The sequence below is a fragment of the Vicugna pacos genome, chromosome 10 (assembly GCF_048564905.1).
Source record: "Vicugna pacos chromosome 10, VicPac4, whole genome shotgun sequence".
NCBI lineage: Eukaryota > Metazoa > Chordata > Mammalia > Artiodactyla > Camelidae > Vicugna > Vicugna pacos.
The window spans coordinates 53,590,020-53,613,625 of record NC_132996.1 but is presented as its reverse complement, the minus strand read 5'-3'; the positions used below and the strand labels follow the sequence as shown (position 1 = coordinate 53,613,625).

The following is a 23,606-nucleotide window of genomic DNA, read 5'->3' as shown; positions in this document are numbered from 1 at the left end:
GCTAAGTGTACAGAAAGAAACGACTTGCTCACCTGATCTTTAAGAGAATTCAGCATGCTTACAGAGCTACGTCATAGTGTAATTTTGTACTTACCTTGGATACAAGTAGGATGTTACCACATACTTCATTCTAAAAGGAGCTGGTAAAATCCAGATGTCTCCTCAGCCATGCACTTTCAACCTCTGGATCTTAAAAAGCGATGTCAAGACTCTTTATGACTCTGAATACACACAGCCTCCATCCCCACATAAAGCAATGACAATAAATAATGATGATCAAGAATGTTTAGCATTGCAACAACCAGTAGTATGCCAGTGTCCTTGTCCATGAACTCTGACCTAAAGGACTGGCATTTTCATGGAAAGCAGCTTTCTAGGAAAAGCAGATCATTAAGGTGTAAAGTGAACCAGAAAATTGTCTTGAAGAGATGTCCAGCCACCAGTCTATAGCTGAGGATGGGGGAGCAGAAAGCCCCCACTCAATTATTATGTGATCTTGTGCAAATCATTCATGAACTCCAATCCTCAAGTTTCATTGTTGTGAAAAGTGGGAGGTGGACTCAACAAAAGGCTTTCAGTCATCTATGGGGAGCCCTCTACTTTCTGGGAAGTCACCTCAGGGGTTCCTGCAGGGTTGTGGGGGAGAAAGAAGGTGAGTGAGGCTCCAGTCACAGGCCCTGCTCCTTCTCCTACTGCCCTACCCTTACTAGGGAAAGGGCGTCGCAAGTATTAAAACGGCCTCCACAATGCAGAGCTTCCATCATCAATATCCTTCTCGAAATGGACTCACACTATCCGTAAAGTAAAAGCAACTTCAGTTCTGTAATATTGCACCCTTCTCAGAGCAGTCTGTAAACTAAGGTGAAATTTTAGTTCTGTAATATGGCATCCCCAATTTATTTCCCCCAAATTTCTTTTATTTTTAAGCTGTGCCTTTGTTCATCTATCTTTGTGCCATGAATAACTTATCTGATGATTTCTGCCTTTGAAAATTTTCCCCATTCCTCAAACCCAGGTCAAGAAATACTGATTCCCATGAAACCTCCTCTTTTCCTGTTTTCCCACTTGTTCCCCATTCTTTCCCACCCTTGCCTTTCTGCCCATTGTATCACTCCTTCAGATTTATAAATCTGTGGAAAAGAGTGTGTGTGTGTTTAAGTATGTAAAAGGAGAAAGATTCCTCTAGGAAATAAAAATTTGAGAGAGGTATTTATCTTGTGTTTATATTTACACATGCTTGTGTGCTCAATAAATGTATACTGAATAGAAGACATTTTTAATAAACATTTCTACAGCTCACGTGTGTATGTGAAAAATCATCGGGACTGAATTAGCTGGAGGTCCTCTCCAGTTCTCAAGCTGCGGCGTTCATGTAAAACATTAATCACATATGAACCTGCACGTTTATGCAGATGTGCCCTCAGTGACGCATCAGAATGCAGCGTTCTTGTGGAGACCGCCTCACACCACCCTGTTGGTAATGCTCTGGGGATGGCCGTTGGGAAAAATAAGTAACAGAAATGCAGTTATCGTCACTGAATTGTTCTCAGGGGTCGGATAGCTAGAAGGGCGTCCCAGATTGCCCTGGTTCAGCTCTGGACCTCCTCTCACCCGAGTGCCTGGCTCTGCAGTATCTCTGCTCTCAAGCAGTCCCTAGAGTCTCCAGGGGATGTTGCACATGTGGTCAGGGTGCACCTCGCCATCTGGGTATTAGGTTGTGTTGCCAGGTCTCCCCTGGAGATCTGCTGTGCCCACCGGGCATTTCAGTGCTCCTTGAGTAGCTGCACTTTCCTGCCAGGGTTCTGTTGAGTCAGCCACCCCAGCTAAGTGCCTGGAAAAACACTGCTCTGCCTGGGGCGGTGACTCCTGGTGCTTCCCAGGGTGCCAAACCAGCACTGTTTTTCTTTCAGTTCTCACAAGTCTTTATGAGACCAATTTGTTTAGTTTCTGACTCTATTCTTTTTGGAAGCACTGAAGAATAATTCCTGGGTCCAGGGAAGGGGGAACAAAGCATGCCTTTCTCCTGTCCTGCTCTCTTCTGTCTTGTGTATAATTCCCTGTCCAAAATATAGTATTTGCTCTTGGTCAGAAAAAAAAAACATGAACAACTATAAAATAACAACCACAACTACAACACAGCCAGAATAAGAGAATAAATAAAATGCATGCTTATCTATCCATGCTAATAGACATACAGATACCCGAAAAGATCAACAGCAGAAAACCCAAATTCTGAATTCCAGGTTTGACTTAGCAGGTTTCCTGTCTACAGAACCTACCTGTCACCAAAGAACTCTTCACTTTACGAACATCTCCCAGTTTCACGGTTCGATTTGTTGGTTTAACTGCCATCTGTTGAACATCATTCTGCCTTCATATCTTACGTTTAACACCCCAAATCACCCTGTGAGGTTGAGGTTCTTGTCCTCACGCGTCTCTTTCAAAGTTAACTCAGAGTAACTTTAGTTTGATTTTGCCTATTTTAGCAGCAAACAAGAAGTAGATCTCCAAAAGTTCATTTGCAGGCGTCAGATACTTCCACATTAAGTACATTTTCATGTGCTTTTTATACCCTCTCTGCACTATAACCTTTAAATCCAAAATAAGAATGGAGACATACATTGTGATTTCTTTCCATACCTGTCCATATGGCTCAGCCTGACCTGATTTTGGCTTTGACAGGAGTCGGGAAAAAATATCTGTGTGTGGGATGACGAACAGAATTAGAAACAGAGTGACTGATTAAACTATTGATTACCTCCACTGCTTAAACTAACACATTAGACAGTTTAAACCACAGAAACCACACTCAGATAATTAAGTAGAGAACCTGATCCATACCCAGAGGAACACACATAATAGAAAAGTACTTGAATCCATTGCAGCAGCCTACACAGAGAAGTTCACCCAATCTGATAAAGTTCTCCCAGGAGGTAGCTGAAGAATGGGGCGCAAACCAGGCCAAGTATATTCATATTATGAGATTGTCCTTTTCTGAGTTAATTCCCGAGTTTGCATGAGTAGGTTTTATTAGAATAAATTATGGAGATAGAAGAGTTCTATTAAAACCACTTCAGAAACTATAGAAATCTGGGCCAGACAAAAGATGATTTAAAAAAACTAGATTCCATCCCAAGGAGCGATAATAAAGAATCTGCTGAGGACAGAAGTAGTTAAGCTGGAATGAAGAACGGAAAAAGTCTTCACCTTGGAATAGGGCAGAACTTGAAAAGGAAAAGAGGATTCCGGAGGAGAAAACGTATGAATAGGTTCAGCTGACTTGCGTATGTGACTGCCAACGTAGGAATTTTTCTCTAGACACTTAAAAGGCGAAAATCCCAGTTCTTTATGCTCATTGTCCCCCATGTTATTTGCTGCTCAGTATTCTGTCTCCAGTTTCCCCTGAACTTATCACGCTACTCATTCATTTCTTTAAAAAAAAAAAATACCCTTTCCCCCATTTCTCCCCCTTACATATCCAGCTAATCCTAACCTCTCTTCATCTCCCCTGTGATTTCTCTGTTGGAAAATTCCCTTTTCAAAGTTAAACGTCAAATCAAACAGCTTTTGAGCACTCCCAGCCTTTCTTGCTTCTAACTAATAAATAATGAGAGACCCCATCTGACAGCCCACAACCACCACTTAGATCTCTCTTCTGTCATGCCTGTGTCATGTTAAAGATAAATCCATACCTTACTCCTTATTTATCAAAGCAGAGCATTTTTCCTTCCATTGGCTGATAGAAATTTGTCCCAATCTCTCTAGTTTAAAAGTAAGTACAATAAAAGCACAACCAGAAGTTCTGATTCCACCTCCATTCTTGAAAATTTCTGCTGTTAATTCCAGTTTATGAAAAAAAGAGGGTATGTAATAATATACTGTATCATCTTTTCTCAGAAATGCTCACTCCTTATTTAAGATACACCATAAGACAAATTCTTCCTAATAGTCCTGTCATCTTACATTTAAATTCTAAAGCAAACATTACATACTTAAACACTTCATAGTATTATGACGGTTTTATTCCTTCATTCAACAAATACTGAGCACCTACTAAGTGTCAGGTACCATTCTTAGTGATGCTGCAGTGCCCAAAACAAAGACCCTGCCTAAAGGAACTGAAATTCTTCTATTACCCACAATTGTGATTAAAGAATGGAGTCCAGAGGAATAGGTGACCCTCGCAAGTTTAATAAATAGCAAATCAACTTTGGATAATCCAGAAGCCTTAATGCAATGTCTCTGGTAACAAATGTTGAGAGGAGGCATTTATAGCATTCGTTTAAGTTTTCTCTTGATAATTTCCTGCCACAAGTTCTTTATCAGGAAAGAATTGAATACTATATGGAAATATTTAATTCAAAGGTACTCAATCTGTCTACATGCCTAAAACAACCCAATTATCCAAGACAGACTGCAGTCCCACTAGTAGTGGTGGCCAGGATGCCAGCCATGTAGAGAAACTTATTTACTGGATAATTAGGTAAAATTGAATCAAGCAACTAGTAAGAATGTTTATCATGGAATGTGTTTTCAGGCAGAGCCTACTGTAAAAAAGTGGTTTTTCAGGTAATTGCTAACAATGTGAACAGGGAATTATAGGCCTGAATGTGACTCACTGATTGATAGCTGCCACTTGGCCAGCATATCCCTCCTTCTGCCATCAAACAGCCTCATCGAAGGGAAAAAAAATTCACATGTCACTGTACCCTGCGCTACCCCCATGTTTCCCCATTAATATTGTAGCAGCAAGATTTTCTTACCTGTATCAAGAGGGATACAAGCTTTTAGAGTTCTTCAGTGTACATCGTCTTCCTCCTCCTGCTCTGTATCTTCTTCTGCTTGTTCCTCTCCGGCCCAATAGCTCTTGAAGTCTTATTGCTTCTATCACCTACATGCCACTAGAATTCATCCTTTGGTCTCCATCACCACTCTCATGATACAAGTTTTCATAATACTGAACTGATACAGGTATTTCCCAAGTAGTCTCTCACTATATCCTTATGTATCACCTATCCTGAAACTAGAACTTTTTTTTTAGTGACAAAACCAGTTTTGCTCATCCTCACTGCTTAAAATTCTTAAGGACTGTATGATAAAGTCTGAGGATAATATAATATATAATGTGATAATAATCCTGGCCTATTTTTCAAAGCTTTGTGTGTATGTGTGTATGTGTGTATGTGTGCAGTCAACTTCAAACATGCCGAAGTATTTGCAATTGCTCACAATTACCACTGTTTTTCTTGCCTCTCGTTAAGAGGCACTCTGTACCTGAAATTCCAGGCCTACATGATGAGTACCTTACACATCAGATCTCATCTAAAATGTAAATCTATTTCTAAAGTTTCTTGTATCAGTCAGCTTAGGCTGTGTATTCCATGGGTAACAAATGACCCTAAATCGTAGAGGCTTATAACAAAACGTTTACATTTTGTATTCACGTTTGTGGTCTGTCATAGGTCAGTTGCAGATGAGGCGTGACTCAGCTTCAGCATCTAAGAGCATCCCTGAAGGCACACGTACCTCTCCTGTCTGGTCCGTGCCGGTCTCGTCAAAGAGTTAAAATAGGGATGGTGGAACCAGAGGATGGCGGCCCAAGGCTTCTGCTAAGAAGTGGTGCATGTGAGTTCCACTCATATTTCTCTGTACAAAGTAAGTCATGTGGTCAAATGTAGCATCAATGGAAAAGGAAATATAATCCTCCTTTCAGGGAGAGGCTGGTAGGGAAGAACCTGGTAAGAAGAAAGAGTAAATATTTTAGAAAATGGCCTGCCATATCTCCCTATGGAATGCTACCTTTTTTTTTCACTCACGCATTTCCACAGTATGTATTATATATGGTCTGTTTTTTTCCATAGCATAGATATGTGTGTGTAGAGATACATACGTAAGCGCAGTAACTACCACGTGATTATAGATATTTACCTACCAGTTCTAGAGAATAGTGATGGCGATCATCAAAGTGTGTATGTGATCTTCCACACTTAGGATGCTTGCTGTTGAAATGAAGGAACACAGAGCAGGCACAGGGGTCACCATTTTATAGAATCAGGGTTCCATATACATTTCTGCAACTGATCTGAAGCTAAAGAACCTGAGGTTTAGAGATATTTAGTGATTTGCAAACAGTCACAGGGCTTCATAAATTCAGAATTTAGGATTAGAATTCAAATTTCTTACCACCTAGTCCATTTCTGTGTATGGGATGGGAAAAAATATATTTTTTTTTAGAAGTTCACCAAAAATGTGTTATCATACTGATATTACACTATTAGAAGTTTGAAAGGTTATTACAGGTTTTCTTATTATGTAATAGTAAAATTATGTAATTTAAATAGTAAAATTACTCATAGCAAAATAGTAAAACACACAGACTCAAATATTTGAGAAACAGCTTGTATTACTGGGCCTTTGCATCTGCGATTGTATTGCTGTGCATCCTTGGTTTTAATAGTGGGAAGTAAAATATAATTTCAGTAAGAACAGGGACTTTGTTCCCCCTGTATTCTCAGTGCCTAGAATAATGCCAGCAGTAGGTGTTTAATGCATAGTGTTCAATAACCAAATGAGTCAGATAGGCAGGAGAATGATTTCTGACATCACTGACTGGTCATTTTATACCTCACTTACTTCCAGAAAACACTGAGATAGAATGTTTGCTAATGAAACCGTATCAGCTGTGTCAGTCTATTCAATGAAATTCCATACATACAGCTTTGTGAAAAAAGGATTATATATTCAAACAAATTTGGAAATCAATATGTAAGTTGTTCCTTTTTAAGGTTTGTAATAAAAATTTTAGTTTTAGGAATTTTAAAAGTCTGGCCATGGGGAAACCAATTTAAATGTCTGTGATACAGGTTTTGTCACGCTTGTGCACTGTAGAATCCCTCTCGTAGCTAATGCTTGGAAAAAAGCTCCTGTTACATTTTCAGGTGAAATACTTTTGGGGAAACACTGCTGCTTGTCCAGAACTAGTTTGTTAGAACTTTTTTCTTTGGTCATTTCTATGCTGTTAAAGCACAGCTCCATCAAACTGTGACACTCAGGTCACTTTCTTCATAACATTAGCAAGAGAGAGACTATTTCTCTTCTGACTGTCTTTTTCTACTCCTGCTTCTCAGTATCTCTACTGCCACTGACAGTTCCAGACAGGAATTTTGAACTGACTGATACCATATTTTGTGTGTTGCATTAATATTAAATAAATATTTTATTCAACTCCTGTTATATATCAGGCATTGTTAGGTACTGGGAATATAACAATTAAAAAAAAGAGAATGATACATGAATTATAAATTCTAATAGAAGGGAGACCAGCAATTTTTAAAAATTAAAATATAAGGTTTGCCAGATAGTTAACTGATGAAGTACAATAAATTAAATAAGAAAAGGGATGGAAAGTGACATGGCAGGGGGATTGCAATTTTAAATATGATATTCAAGAAATGCTTCACTGAAGGAGGAGAGAGATAAAGCCCTGAAATTATATGGGGGAAAAAGCATTTCAGGCCAAGAGAATAGTAGGTGCAAAGGCCCTGAGGTATGAACCTACTTTCCCGTTTGAAGACTATCAGGGATTTCATTGTGACTGGCATGGACTGATCAAGGAGCGTGGAACAAGTCAAGAGGGAGCATAGGGCCAGGTCCTGTTGGGCTCAGTATGCTATGTAAGAACTTTACCAACTGAAGGAGATAAGAAAGCAAGAGAGTTTTGAGCAGACAGATGAAATGAGCTGACTTAAATTTTACAAACATGATGCTGGCTGCTCAACTGACTAGAGAAGAGAAATAGCAGAATCAGAAAAGCCAGTTGGAGCTATTGCACTAATTCAGTTGAGAGATGGTGGTGGCGGAGACAAAAATATTAGTGGTGGAGAAGGTACAGGAGATATTCTCATTGTGGGATACTGAAGGTAAACCCATGGCACTTGCTTTTAATGTAAAGTGTAGCGTATTTAGAGATTTCAAATGCCACTTCAAAGATTTTGGCTGGAATAACAAGACAGTTAGCAGTGCCATTTACTGAGATGGGTGGGGGGTCAGAAATGTGGTTTTGAACATGCTAAGTATGAGACGGCAATTAGATGAAGCCATCAACTGGGAATTCAATTATTCAAATCTAGGGTTTAATTTAGGTGCGCAAAGTGAAAACACTGATTTCAGAAATGAAAGCAAGCAGATGACATTTAAAGCCACAGCACTGTAAGAGATGGCACAATTCAACTTTGAGAGCACAGAATCATGAGGACCTGGCAGTGGAGACCAAAAGCATGGTCAGTGAGGTGGAAGGAAGGCAGGGGCTTGGGGCAGCCCTGAACCTCTGTGAAGGTTTGTCAAGGGGAAAGAGGGAGTGGTCAACTGTGCTAAATACTGAGGATAGATCATCAGATTCAGTAACTGAGGATTTGCTGGTTATACTGACGAGCTGTTTGAGTAGAATAGTAATAGCAAAAGCCAGACGGAAGTAGGTTCCAGAGACAGGGGATAGGACTTAGACCATAATTATGTTCAACTCTGTGTTGTTTTGTTCTGAACGAGCACAGTGAAGTAGAGTGGTTGCTGGAATGCAATGTATAAGCAAGGTTCTTTAGGTTATTTTTGTTTCTGGATTTATACTATATATATATATTTTTTTTTTGGTAGTAGAAATTATAGTGTGTAGAAGCTATGCTCCTGTTTTTCCAGTTGAAAGAGAAAATTGAGCACATAAGGGACAGATTTATTGTTGGATCTATGGCCTTGAATAGTTGAAAAAGGAAAGAAAAAAGTGTTTAAGTAAAGAGGCTGCCTTAGGAATACAGAGAGTCCATTTCTGGTAATGAGGGAAAGGTAAGGTTGGTTATGGGTGCAGGGAGGTACATAGATATGCTAGTGGGGACAGAAAAAAATGGCTTTTTAAAAATTTTTAAAGAAGTATAAAAGCAAATCATAAGTTTAGAAGGAGGGGCATGTAGGAAGTTTTTTGTAGGTTTGAGGAGAGGGGAGAAAGTATCAAATAGTTATCTGGGATAACAGAGGAATGAATGGAGCAGGGAAATATAACAGGATTATGTCCCTACACTAAGGAATAATTCCTGGTTGGCGTCATGAAATTAAAATGAAACTTACCAATACATTTGTGGGGTTTTCAGTAATCAGCTGTTTCATTGATGCAACAATCAGGTGCCTGTAAGTAGGGATTTTCTTAGGGTTGGAATTTTCCAGGTAAGAATGATGAAAGATGAGAAGGGCAAGGATGTGATGGTGATGAAGGAGTAGGCATCTCAGCTGGTTTAAAAATAAGAATGCTGTGGAAGGAGAAGTGAAAAGTAGGTAAGCAGTAATAGATTGTACACCCTGGTTCAGTTAAAGACAAGATGGGATGTGGGTTCTTGAAGGAGTACCAGAGAGGAGAGAGGGTGAGCCCGTCCAGGAACACACACAGCTCTGGAGCTTTAGCCACAAGAAATGAACTTTAGTTCTCCTCCCTGGCACTTCCAGCCTCATCCCCACCATCTGCCTTGATGATACAAGGATGAATCCCATCCTGCCCTTCATCCCTGTCTACATCAGTCTAAGATGCCACTGTCACCCCACACCCCAGACTAACTGTCCTATACATCTCCTGTATGGATGTACAAACTTACATCCCTGGGTTACGTGCAGAGCAATAGTTAGGTTGCATCTTTCATAGTTTTCTTTTTCCTTCCATATTTCAAAAAATATATATATTCCAGCCTGACAATCCAGAGCAAAGATTTTGATATCTGACTCGGGAATATTTTTCCTCTCATACTCATGTTCCTACTTTCTACCTTCTTCTAAAAAGGTATTTCATCATTTCACATCATGACCAATTTTTAGAATACAAAGAACAGCAGTAACTGGTTAGACAGTAGTTACAAAAATGTTTGCCTTTAAAAATTTTTCATTTTTATTTTTTCTTAAAAGCCATGGCTCAAAGTATGTTAAAGACAGGCCTGATTTGAATCTAGGCTAGGACATGTACCATCTCTGTGACCTTGGATGTGCTTCCCTCAGTTCTCTAATCTGTATAATGGGGACATTGGAAATGCTGAATGAGGCAATGATTATAAAGCACTGAGACAGTACTTGGTACGTATTGAACAGAACTATCTGACATACTAGTAGAGCTAAGTTTTAGTATTTATTTTTGTCATTACTTCTAACCACTATTAAAAATGCATAGTATCTTGAATAGAGATAAATTACTAAAAGCAAGTTTTCCTTAAAAATTAAGTTGTTAAAACTGCTGTTAATTTAGTACACCTATATGACATGCATATTTTACAAAATATCAAGGGTGTAAATCACCACAAGATAGAGGATCTTATTCTATTTCTGCAATAAGCTAACTGCACGATTTCTGAACAAAATTAAAATTTAGTCTGCAGAACAGTGAACTTCCCTAGGAGGCATGTAAAATATATTTAAAACTTTACTGAAATGTATCATCCTTTCAATATTATAAACATAAAAAGTATCTAGAAAGCAGCACTTTTGTTGACTTTCTAAAATCAACTACAGTAAAACACGATGTCTTGGAAATAAATGTAAAGGAAGAGGAATTGTTCTCCCAATCAAATGCAAAAACTGCCTAGTATTTATAGGCATATTTTCTATAAAGTATATTGAAAATACAAAAAAAACAGTTTTAGCTTGCACTTTTCCTCTTTCACTTAGAGCTTTAAAGCCTTCTTACATACCTTTATTCTTTCTTAACTTCTGGCCACATCGCTAATTTGGTTGCCACCCCTACACTATTGTTCCTTTAGACATGCTGCTGTCATGAGATGTATCTCATTAAATGACACAAAGGTTTGGTCTTCTGTGACATGATGCTAATTAGCTGGGCCCCAACGGCAGGTAGAAACCTTCTACATGAGAATGATCCTCACCTCATTGAATAGACTTTTTAATTAATGTTCCATTAGCTGGCTGACAATAATTACATTCCTATCTGATCGTTAGCCCAGGAGTTAAACATTTATTAGATACCCTCTATCCCTGTTACAACTCTGGCCCATCTCCCCTTCACATAGGTCATGGCAGGAACAGGAGAGGGAAAAAGGACAGAAAGCCAGTTACCTCCATCATCCACCTCTCATTTCCCTCCAATGGCGCTTACTTTAATTAACAGAGTTAAAATAGTGCAGCCGAAGTCAGCTTATTGGATTTTTAAAGCACAGCATCCAGAGACTGATTGTTCATTATAAAGGCACTTATTAAACTCTCTTAACCACTTCACTTTTGGTAGCAAAGAGTCAGCAGAAGACTAAATCAGGGACAGCATCAGTGAACCAAGGAGCAGCTCTTCACATCAGAGACAGAAAATCAGGCCAGGAAATCAACCTGATAAGAGTTAAGTGTCCTATTAAGATGCTCCCGTTTTTTTCATTATATTATTTTAAAATGACAGCAATTCTCCTGATTTTTCACTTTACTATTTAAGATTTATTCTGGAATAATTATCATACCTTATAGATAACAGATCTCTGGCATTTGAAGCACTACACTGTCATGGAATATTTTAATAGTTCGAATAAAAAAATTTTATTCAACTATATGGAACCAGATGTATTTCCCCCCTTACATACTAGTGTTTCTGTTCTGGTATAAACCTTCATTTTCTGATTCTTCATGCTGTCTTTTTCCTTTTGAGGGAAGGCTACTAAAAGTGTCAAATATACTTATAGGTAAATACAGAATTCTCCATCATTTTGCCTTATACCTAGATAATACAACTGCAGTAGTAATGATGGAATTCAAAACCAGACATTTCACACATTCTGAAATTTCTTCTTCTAGAGTTATGAACATACTCTATTTTAAAAATATTGCTATGAAAACTGATGAACAATTTTATTAGATGAATTTTAGCAGTTTTCACTAATGATGATCTGAATATAAGGAGATACAGAATAATGTATCTTATTTTAAGGATTTATTGATTCTCTCCAGAATCAATAAACGAAGTTTTAGTTTTATTCATTTTCACAAATTAAATCATTGATCACATCCTAGAGAATATAGCTTTATATTTATGATGAATCTGATTTCTGAAAAAGCCTTAAATTATGAAAAAAGGGTTTATATAAACTTTGGCTTTCTATTTAAAAGAAAAATATGCATGTGAAATGATAACTCAAGTGTGTTAGAAGACATAGCAAATCAGACAAAAATTCTAGCCTAATATTTATCTGGATAGCCTGCTCTGCTCTGTCCCATACATACCATTTCTTCATAAGTCAACCAGTGTTCACTGGATTTAGTTATGGGACATTCTTATGTCCTTTCCATTTAAATGTTAAGAATTGGCTGAGTAAGAGAAAGCTCTGGAATCGTGTGAAACGGAGGAGGTGATTGTAAGACCTGTGTGCAAAAAGGTTGGGAGCTTAGTTAGCAGGGTCAGAATTAGTACACACATGACTCACTCCAAAAACTCAATCTAATGGGCTAGAGCAAAAAACATCAACTGGAGAATATGGTTTTTAGTACCATTTATATGCTGACAACTCCCAACTTTTTCTTTAGTCCAGGTTTTTCTACTGAGTCTCTCGTATCCAACAACCTGTATAGGTCCACTTCTGTGTCCCACAAACATTTTATCTCAACATACTCAAAAGTCAGGTCTGAATTTTAGCCCCCAAAAGCAAAGTTTCTCTTCCAGTTTCTTCCACTTCAGTAATGAAGCTGAATCTATCTGGTTGCTCAAAAAGAAAACAGATAATTTTACAACTCCTAGGTACCTCACCACTCACAATCAAAAAATTTTATAAAATTTGATGCCAAATTGAGACAGTTCTGGCCACTGCCATCACTTTAGTCTAAGCCATCGTCATCTCTAGTCTGGATTACTGCTCCAAGTCCAGACAGTAGAAACCAAGTTAGAAATGCCAGTTAGGTAAGAATTGTATGCTGTAAGATACCCTCTTCTCCAAAAACAAAGATAGATAAATGATTAATAAAATACAAAAATTGTAAAAGACATAGATGAGGACAGAAACATCATAAATATTTACATGCATCAAAGGGCAAAAGAAACACCAAATGTGAGCGAGGCTCACGCTATACACATACTGGCCCTCTGCGTTCAGAATCAGATGAAGGAACCAGGGAATTCAGGGCCGTTGGGTGACAGGAAAGTAAGGAATCCGCATGAGATAGCCAGCCAGAGGCAAGCTCAGTGTTGGAAACCAGGGGCTGTAGCAGGCCTTGCGCTCACATGAAAGGAGCGCCACAGAAACTGCTGCAGACCACTTCCCGGGGCCACAGACGGCTTAGGGTAGCAGGCTAGGATTACTGTAGTAACCACTAGAAACATGCTATGAATCCAAATTAAACTAGAAATAAAAAGAAAACAAAGAACAGGGAGGATAAATAAATATCACAAATATTTACTAAAATGTCCGATGTAAGTTAAGCATAAGTAAGAAATTGCATGGCATGGACTTAATGGTCCATTCATTAACTTAACTTAGTTAATACTATATAGTCTTATGGCATTAATGGACTTAATGATATATAGTCAAAAGATAAAGCATGTAAGAATGGGTTTTTTTAAATATGTGAACTACTTTCCGTCAATATGAGTTATATCTAGGAATAAAAGTGAACTTCCCAATGTGAACCTGATAAAGATACTTACAAACAACTGTGGCAGACAACACATTTAATGGTAAAATACTACCTTCCTCCAGAGATCAGTAACAGACAGGGTGTTTGCTGTCCACATTTCAGCATTACTTTTAGCTACAGCAGTGATACAAGAAAGAAGAAAACAAAATACAAGGCATAAGGTTGGAAAGAAAGACCTAAAACATCCACCGGTATAGATGACATGAACATGTACATAGAAAAATAAAACCAAACAAAGCCAAAAAATCTAGAGAAAACATTGGAACCAATAAATTTAGCAAACTTACTGAATATAAGGTCAATATGCATATATCCATTTTGTTTCCATATAGTAGTTATAATTAGGTAAATTAAATTGATCTATGATACAATTAAAATATCACAGATAATATCAAATTCCTAGGGAGAAAAATCTAAAGCAAGGCAGCATCACAAAAACAAAACATTACTAAAACTAATTTTACAAGATGAGACTAAATGAAGTAATGTACAACATTCATGAATTAAAAGACTAAGGGGGCAGTCATAGTTTAAGTGGTAGAGCACCTGCTTAACATGCATGAGGTTCTGGGTTCAATCCCCAGTACCTCCTCTAAAAATTAAAAAAAAAAGAAAAAAACTAATTACCGCCACCCTCTCCCCACTGTTAAATAAAATAAAAAAATAAAAAATAGTTAAAAAATAAATAAAAGACTAAATAAATTAAAGATGCCAATTTACCCAAATTGATTAGTAGAATCAAAGCAATTTCAATCATAATATGACCACGCTTTGTATGGAAATTGCCAAACTGATGCTAAAGTTTATATGAAAATGCAAAGGCCCACAAATAGTCAGGACAGTACTGAAGTGAGAGAACGTGTTACCAGGTAAGAACACATTATTTTAAGCTAAAATAAGTAAAACAGTGTGACATTGATGCAAAAATAGAACAAGCCAACAGAACAAATTATAGAGATTGCATAAACAGACCTATTTATCTAAAAATAAGATTATGAAAAAAAAATTATGTACCTGTAATGGAATACTCTTGATCAATGGAAATATAGGAACAATATGTATAAAATATTGATCAAAAGAAGCAATACATTAAAAAGCTATGACATTTTATATAATGTACGAGTTTTAAAAATTATGTAGGGGTACAAAAATAGATTTATGTATTATGTAGGTGTAGATTTTAAATATATACTTAAAAAAAAAAAAGCAGGGATATAAATTCCACAACAGCCAGTGGTTACCTCTAAAAAGGATGGAGAGGGTTGTGATCAAAAAGAGGTATATTGTGATGGAAAGGATACAAAAAATATTGAACATAAAGGGAAAGAGAAACTTACTTGCTTTTAAACCAATTATTCTATCAGTAGTAAAAAGTCAGTCCACAGATGGGATAAGGTATTGAAACATATATAACTAAAAACAGTTTATTTCCAAAGAATATACAGTGTGCTTTCAAATCAATTACAAAAAACAAACCCAATTTTATAAGGTCAAAGGACTTGAACAGAAATTTGATAAAGTAGGATTTCCAAATGGCTTTAAAATATAAGAAAAGATGCTCAGACACATAAGTTATCAGGGGAAAGAAATAAATCCAAAATGAGATTAATACACACAGTGAACAATTCAACTAAAAATAAAAACTCTGCTAATACTAAGTGCTGGTAAGAATGTAGGCCAACTGGAACTTTCATGCATTCCAGGTGAGCATGTAAGTTGAAACTACTGCTTTGGAATATGGTAGTTTTCTGCTAGTATTGAACATAAACCTTATGAGCAAGCAATTTCACTGCTAGGTGTATACACTTCAGGCCTGTGACACATATACACCAAGAGTCATGTAGAATAACATCCATAATGCTATTAATTGTAACAGCCCCAAACTAGAAACAGTACAAATGTCATGTAATTATTAATAGAAGAGTAAAGTGTGGTCATAGAACATGACACAGTAAGAATAATGAATGCGCTGTAGCTACATGCAAGATCAAAGATGGATCTTATAAAAATAATGAGCAAAAGAAAACATGAAAGAATATATATCAATATTTTCAAAGGTAAAATCTAATATAGTAATTAGATACTTAAGTAGCAACAAATAAAAATAAAGCAAGAAAAGGATAAAAGCAGGACAGCACTTTGGAGAGAATGGAGGAGGTACTGACTGACCGTGCAGGAATGGCTTCTAAGAAATCATCTCGGTGTTACCACTTCTTATCCTTGGTGGTATAATTATGGTATTATCATCCTTGGCACAGGTATTATCATGACAACTCATTAAATTCTTCATTTAATACAATTCTATAAATACGTACTATTTCAGATTTTAAAATATAAAGGTTCAAAACCCCTTTCTGGGAAGATCTTACTGGAACAGACCAAGCCCCATATTCACAATCTAGTGGCCAAAATAAGGGGTGAGGATTTTCTAGCCATTGCTGACACAGTGGCAGTTTGTTATTATAAAGGTTCCTGAGATGCTGGTCATAGGTAATGCAATGAATCACAAATGACATCATTTTTTAAAATGTTATAGACAAAAATAGGATGCAGCACATAAAAGTCTGTTTCATGAAACGTTTAATTTTTATGTGTGTGTTTATACAGATTCATATACTTAGTAACAAGGGAATGTATACTTCAACATAGCATGGGGAGATTTTTGGATAAACATTGCTAATATTGGCAGAGGAGAGTACTGCCAATTGAGCTCATTCTTTTTGGGTAGTACCTTATAATTCATTTTTTTGAGACATAAAGACTATAAATCATTTGTTTCCCTACCAATACATTTTATTTTAAGAAACATACTATTTTAATTTGAAATTCTTCAGATGTGGAAAGGTAAAATTAAATACTGTTGGGGGAAGAACATGAAACTTGGGAGGATGTTTGCTTATTAATAATTATCCTCTCTGTAACTGTCTAAGCTTGAAAATTTCCAAAAGCCATATGCATGGGAGTAGACAATTTTAACATGTAAAGATGGGCAAGAATCTCCAGGATGGTGTAGATATAGCTTACAACAGTATTTCTGGCATTTAATTTAAAATCAGCAAAAGCATGCAAACTTGAAAATAATGAGTTCACAAGTCATCAGAAACCATCACTTCCAACAGGAATTTTTAAAACATTCTACATGAAACTGAATTCTGGTGTTGGGTTGTGAATAAAGAATCAAAGACAACTTGTTTCTCTTATAATGATGATTTTTGGTGTTACATGATGGCTCATAAAATTACAGAGCATATAAAATCTGTTTAGTGCTTTTTGATAACTAGAAATCATGACAGTTAACTAGAAAAAAATTTAAGTGAAGGCTGGAAACTTTTCCCTACCTGTTTCCCACTCAAGCAAAAGGGAACTGAGTACAAGGTACTCTTCTTACTCATTCTGCTCATTTAAATAGTGAGCTCTTTTCCTTAGAGGCTAAGCTACCTTAACTTGTAAACAAAGGGGACTCCCCCCTTCTCATTTTATAGGGAGAGTTATCTATGCCAGATCCATAGAAGAATGTTGCCAAAAATGACACAGTTAGGTTCAGGAGACCATCAAGAAGCAGAAGGGAGTGGAGCCTTTCCACAATTTTCATTATAGCAGTCAATCACTCACAAGTGAATATCCAGAGTTATTGTGTTGAATGGCATTGATTAAAGACCAGGCTGTACCATTTGTGAGCTCTGTGCAGTTGTACAAACCACCACCCAAATTCACCCATCCAAAGCCTAACAAATTTGATAAATACCAATGAAACAGAATATACATGACAGTTTCTTATTGAACTCTACAAAGCTCCTGAGAGGATCATGTTTCTTTTTAATCTGTTTTTTTTTTCCTTCCTTTAAAAAAATGGGCTAACTGGAGCATTGTGCCCAAATAATTAATCAGTTGTTTATAATTCTAAATACTGTCATATACATTGTATTTTAGATTTATTCTCTAATAAGACATTTTTTATATACATTGTATTCAAGGGGAGACAAGGAATTTTTAAGTTGCAAAAAGGGCTCAAAAAAACCACCTAGGCATAAACAAAAGAGAGTAGACTGAGAATATCTCTTTATGTCTATCCTTGTTAAATTCTTACAGAATGAAAAGTAAGAAAAAATAATAGTCAATCTACAGTAGAATTCAGAATGAGTGAGGGGACTTAAGCAGACAAAAGATTCCTAGAAGACACAAAGGAGACAGTGGAGGAATCAGGGCCTTTTAACAAATGAGAACTTTTCACCGGACTTGGGAGCCATTCATTCTGGCGATAGAAAATGAGTTTCTAAACTCAGAGGTTTGCCGAGTAGGATTGGTGATTGGGTAGAAATCAAGAGGAATACCTGAATTACTATTTTACAGGATCGCTCCCACCTCTTCTGAAATTTTGAGTTGGCAGCAGAGTGTGTATCCTCAGGCCAAACCATGAGGAATGCTCCCTAAAGAGACGGAGAAAAGCTGCCTTGGAAGAACTAGAACTGCTGGCCCTGATCTCGTCACAGAATAGCGCCCTCCTTAATTACAGTGAGTGTCAGGAATGGTCCTATTTCCAGATTTCACTTTGATACCATCAGGGAATTGCAGCCATTACACTCAAAAGACTCATTGGACGAACAGGTAAGAACCCCCAAACATTTATAAAGAATCTGTTGTTTTTAATCTGAGCCTGACATTAAAAATAAAAATGAAACAAAAAAGGATAAAGATGAAAAAAGAGCCACTGAGCATAAAAGCTCTGATAATTTGGAGATTGCAAAGGAATATAAAGTTTGTATTTTAAGAAAGTTTGAAAAAAGGTTAGATACATTTTATATAAATAAGTAGCTTATAGAATTCTACTTCTGGAAACAAAGGAATAACTAATGGGGATTTGACCTGTCACCACAAAATAACTAGAACACTGAATAAAATATACAAAATGACAGGTTGCAGGCGTTTGGACATCAGGTAGAGCAGAACTGTGATCCCCGCAAGAACAAAACCAACGGAGAACTCAGATTGCCTGCACTTGCTACCTGAAGACAGTTTCTTGACAAAGGCATGAGCAGGTTGTACCAAGCAAAGCATGGCGGTCTCACTGAGTTGAGGAGACAAAGTCCAAAGTTCAGGATGAGTAAGATGGCTAGAATTTGAAGAAGAGGGTAGCAGAGGAAATGGAGATACATTTTTCAATTTAAAGAACATTTTTTGAGTAAATAACATGTCTTTTGCTTCCATTACTGTACATTTGAGGGTGACTGATGACTGAAGCCGGTTTGCATTCAGCAGCCCACAGAGCAAAATGCACCTGTTCTGCAGTGATTGGCCTCGGGGGCAGAACTCATCTCACTCGACAATAGTGAGTGACCAGCTGTCCTGTAACTTTTCTCATGACACCTCTCACCTAATGTCTCATCTCTAAACTGCTTTGTATCTTACTTGCCCTGTGCACAATCAGCCACTCTGATTAGTTTCCTAAGGCGGCCGTAACAAAGAACCACTAACTGGGAAAGCTTAAAACAACAGAAACTTACTATCTCACAGTTCTGGAGGCTAGAAGTCAAGACCAGGGTATCAGCAGGGCTGTATTCTCTCTGAAGGGTCTAGGGTGGAAGCTGTTCCATGCTTTTCTCCTAGGTTTTGATGTTGGTAGAAATCCTTGATGTTCCTTGGCACGTAGATACATCGCTCCATTATTGCCCCATCATCTATGGCCATCTTCTCCCTGTGTCTTCTCTTTGTGCCTCTCCTCCTTTAAGAGCACCAGTCACTTGGGTGAAAGGGCCACCACATACCCGTATGACAGCATATTAACTACATCTGCGACAACCCTGTTTCCAAATAGGCTCACGTTCTGAGACAGTGGGAGTAAGAACTTTAACACATCTTTTTGGGATGTACACTTCAACCCAGAACACATGCCCAGGAGGACCATATATGAGAATTTCCTAGCAGGACGCCTGAATTATTGAACACATTTTCTACCAGGTAATAAACTAAGAGGCTCTCAGTTGCAGCAAACAGTATATTCATGTTCAGGATTTCTCATAGCAGCATTCTCAAACTTGTCAAACAGATAGTTGCAACATAAATACTTTGACTTAAAGTGGAGAAAAAGAACTCTGCTTTTCTGTCATGTGAACACTTTTGGGGGAGATATAATTTTTAAAAATTCAGTTTTCTCTTCTCTGCTATTTTAATCAGAGTGGTAGTTTTCATATCCAGCATAAACACCTCTTTTGGATGCAACTCCTCATTTCAGAAAGACATTGCAAAGGTAGATTTATCATAAAAGGTTTACTGTCTCAGTCCTCATCCTTCTCAGATTTGTATTGCTAAGAAATTTCTTTTCTTGACATGCCTACAGAAGGAGCCATAATATATCTCCCAGGCAACCAGCCATTTATATAGCTGAGATGATGAAAATAAACCTAAGGTTTATCCCGTGTTTTAAAAAGTGGGTTCAAATTACCCTGCAGATTGATATAATCTCATGGATAGATAGGTCTTTATTCCTATAATGATTTTACCTACCTGCTTATTCTGGCTTGAATTTCTTGGGGCTAAGGATCCATTTATTTGGCAAAAGGAAACGAGGCTAAAAATGCTTCAGTTATTCAACTCTCTGACATTATCAAGATGAACCCAGGATTTATCCTGTGTTAAAAAAAAGGTCTAGATTATCAGTTGATCAGTATAATATGCATAACAGGCACTATTCCTGCAGTGATCTTGCCTACCTGCTTTTTCTTGCTTGATGTCTCTTTGAGTGGGGACAGGGGTGGAGACTTGTATTACAGTCAGAAATGAGGTTGACTTCATAATAATGCTTCATGAATTCAGTTTCACACTGCAGTGTGAGTGACTTGTTTTAGACACTTGCTCATTTTTCAAGTTCTTTTTTGTTTTGTGAGGAGATAATTAGGTTTCTTTATTTAATGGTGGTACTCTACTGGACTAGAACCCAGGACTTCATGCATGCTAAGCACATGCGCTACCACTGAGCTATACCCTCCCCCTGTTTTAGATACTTTCTTGCAGCAGACTTAGAGGTGACAAGAAGTATCATCTTCCTTACCCCCCTCCCAGGAACGATATCTCTAGTAATTATGTGTATTTTCATCAAGAACCCTAGAAATCAGCAGCATAAATAGTTTCTTCATTGTAAGTGTTTTGAGATTAATCTAGAGACCTGAATTATTCAGGTAATTGTTCCTCACATAAAGGTTGGGTCTGGATGCACATAGTTAAACATTCAAAACTGAATTCGTGATATTTTTTCCCTTAGAATCAGTTTCTCTCCTGTTCCTTCTTTCAGAGAATAGATCATCACTAATCTAGTTGCATAAACAAGAAATCTAGGTGGCATCCTTAACACTGAACTCTTCCTCGCCACCTACATTTAATTGATCACCAAATGCTGTCCGTTGAAAGCAGGAGCTGCCCTCCCTCCCCTATCATTGCAGCCACCACCCCAGTCCAAGCTTCTGTCATGCATCAGTAACTTCCCATCCTAAGTTGTAACCGCTCTGGAATCTCTCCAACCCATTTTTTCATACTGCATTCATCCATCCATTCATTCAGCAGGTTTGTGGTGAGCACCTACTCAGGGTCAGACACTAGTCACTGGGAAATGTCAGTGAGTAAAACAGAGTGCCTGCTCTCACGAAGCTAAACGTTTTAGTGGCAGGAGACAAGCCATAAATATACAGGGTTAAATAAACAAAGAGTTATACAGACAAAGGAGAGGAGTGCTTTAAAAAAAAAAGTAGCTCAGGGGAGGAAACAGAACAAATGTAGAAAAGCTTTTTTGATGCAATTGTCAGGAAAAGCTTCTTTAATAAGGTGGTTTTGAGGAGATACCTAGAGAAAGGAGATACCTGGGGGGAAGAGCATTCCCAGGGAAGGGAGTAACACATGAAAAAGCACTGAAAATGCTTATTATGCTGAAGACCAGCGAGAAAGTAGTGTGCTGGAGTATCATGAGTCAGAGTTACTGGTAAGACATTAAATCAGAGAATGCTGGCAGAGGGACAGAAGATGCAGGGCTTTCTAGGCAACAATCTTAAGAACTTATTTTGAGTGAGACAGGAATCCTTTAAAGGAATTTAGTCAGAAGAGTTGCTTAACTTCTTCAAATTTTTGGAAAGTTATTCCGGCTGCTGTGTGGCAAAGACTCTGTAGGACATATTAAAGGTGAAGGAAGAAAGCCAGTTATGCATCTGCTGAAATAGTCCAGGAAAAAAAGATGCTTTTGACTAGAGTAGTCACGGTAGAGAAGTTAGAGGGGCAGACACTTAAATCTGCCCTGAAGATGGAGCAGACAGGGTGTCCTGCTGTATGACACATACAGTGTTAGGGAAATAGAGGGACTGGAAATAACGACCAGATACATGGCCTCAACAACTGGGAGATGATACCACCAGTCATTAAGTTATTATTGCTGCTCGGTTTTGGAGGTAGTGGGGGAGAGAGGAAGAATCAAGAGATCTGTTTCGGTATATGCTAAGTTTTAAGTACTAATCAGTCCATCATGAGAAATGTTCGTGGAGCTGATTAGATGTAGAAGTTTGGAGTTTGGCAGAGGGTTTGGAACTGAAAATGTCTACACATCACATCATGAGACTGGAGAGGATACCCCTGCAAATACACAAGAATAGAGCTCTCAGGTCTGAGCCTCGGGCACTACAGTATTTGGAGGTCAGGACGATGAGAAGAAACCAACGAAGAGAACTAAGGAGAAGCAGTCAATGAAGCAGGAGGAACACTGAGAGTGGCGATCTCCATTAAGCTGAAATGGGATCACAGTACCTTCGTGCCCAGGAGTGCCCGCTGGCTTGCAGTTCCCCATTCTCCATCTGTATGCTTTTGCACCACCAGGGCTAAATACCTACAACTGCAGACCAGATTCCAGTAACCATCGGGATTTTTGTTGAATTCTTCTAATGAGATGCACTGAAAAGAGATGAAAAGGTGATAGAAAAGGAAGGAGGAGCGATTTTATTCAAATTCTTGGGGCAATTAAAATGGCAGCTGCAGTGTCAGCGGGGAAATTGTGTACAAAGGCACAGAACAGGCTCCAGCTGTGTCAGTGGAAGTGTCAGGAAATTCAGCAGGAGGACAGAGCCCTATTCCTGCTCGGCAGCAGTAGCATGTTTCCGAGGAGCATCACTGGTAGTAATTTTTCTAAAGTGTCCCCTCGTGGTTTCCCCTCTAGGGCAGTCACAGCTTCCTGGTCTTTGGCCAACAATATTCTTCTCTCATTTGTTACTCCAGCTCTTTCCGTAACTTTCTGATCATTTCTTTCACTTTATTGCTTTCTGCCTGGAGAGTGGTTCACCCTTTCCTGACAGAGCCATGACCAGTCTGGCACTTGGTTTGATGAGAGGTCCCTCAGAGGTGGAAATCTGGGGTTGACTGTGCTTAAACGCAGTGGTCACCCCAATGCCACTGTAAATGCAATGCTGGTTGTCCACAGATAGTGATTTATGGTATGACTGTAAGGTTAGGCATTTGAAAAAGACAATAGAAAACTGGAGGGCTAGGGAATAAGTATATAAATGAACTTCCCATAATAGGCACTATGTGAGGGTACTCACATCCAATATGAATAGTCTTCTGAGAGCACACACTGCAGAGAAAGAGTTCAATCATCAGGGGGAACTATGTCAAATAAATTTTGTGGATATCTTTTCTGTTGCCTGGGACTATTCAGTGAACTTATACACAAACTGTCCAGAGCATCAGGTATAGAGGTGATGCAAAAACTTGACTTCATTGAGGATGAGCTGGCTAACAATATGGCAGTGATAATAGTAATTACCCTATCAGAAATTCTTGAATAGTTTTCCATTTCTCTTAAGATAAAAGAAATTAATATTGATTACAAAGTTCTACATAGTGTAGCCCTGTATCAGTCAGGATAATCTAGCAAATCCTGCAGTAATAAACAGCCCACCAGTCTTCTCTCAGGCTTAAATTATTTTTGAAAAATG

At 38.0% G+C, this 23,606-nt stretch overlaps 2 long non-coding RNA genes across 12 annotated transcripts in view; one reads left to right on the top strand and one right to left on the bottom strand.

Moving 5' to 3' along the window:
* LOC140698765 (uncharacterized) overlaps window positions 1-23,606 on the top strand; it is a 73,556-nt gene that overhangs the window by 42,983 nt on the left and 6,967 nt on the right. For 2 of the 9 annotated variants that reach the window (XR_012076672.1, XR_012076678.1), the window contains 3 exons: window positions 5,463-5,625; window positions 17,995-18,249; window positions 18,865-18,970. This is a non-coding gene — a long non-coding RNA (uncharacterized lncRNA). Of the gene's footprint in view, window positions 1-5,462; window positions 5,656-6,639; window positions 6,766-9,936; window positions 10,102-11,263; window positions 11,368-17,994; window positions 18,250-18,864; window positions 18,971-19,456; window positions 19,600-23,606 lie in introns of all 9 variants that reach the window. The other 7 variants (XR_012076676.1, XR_012076675.1, XR_012076679.1 and 4 more) reach the window with 7 other exon arrangements.
* LOC140698766 (uncharacterized) overlaps window positions 5,407-23,606 on the bottom strand; it is a 472,809-nt gene continuing 454,609 nt past the window's right edge. For all 3 annotated transcript variants that reach the window (XR_012076682.1, XR_012076681.1, XR_012076683.1), the window contains 3 exons: window positions 9,115-9,293; window positions 5,933-5,999; window positions 5,407-5,735 (listed from right to left, as the gene is read on the bottom strand). This is a non-coding gene — a long non-coding RNA (uncharacterized lncRNA). The remainder of the gene's footprint in view (window positions 5,736-5,932; window positions 6,000-9,114; window positions 9,294-23,606) is intronic.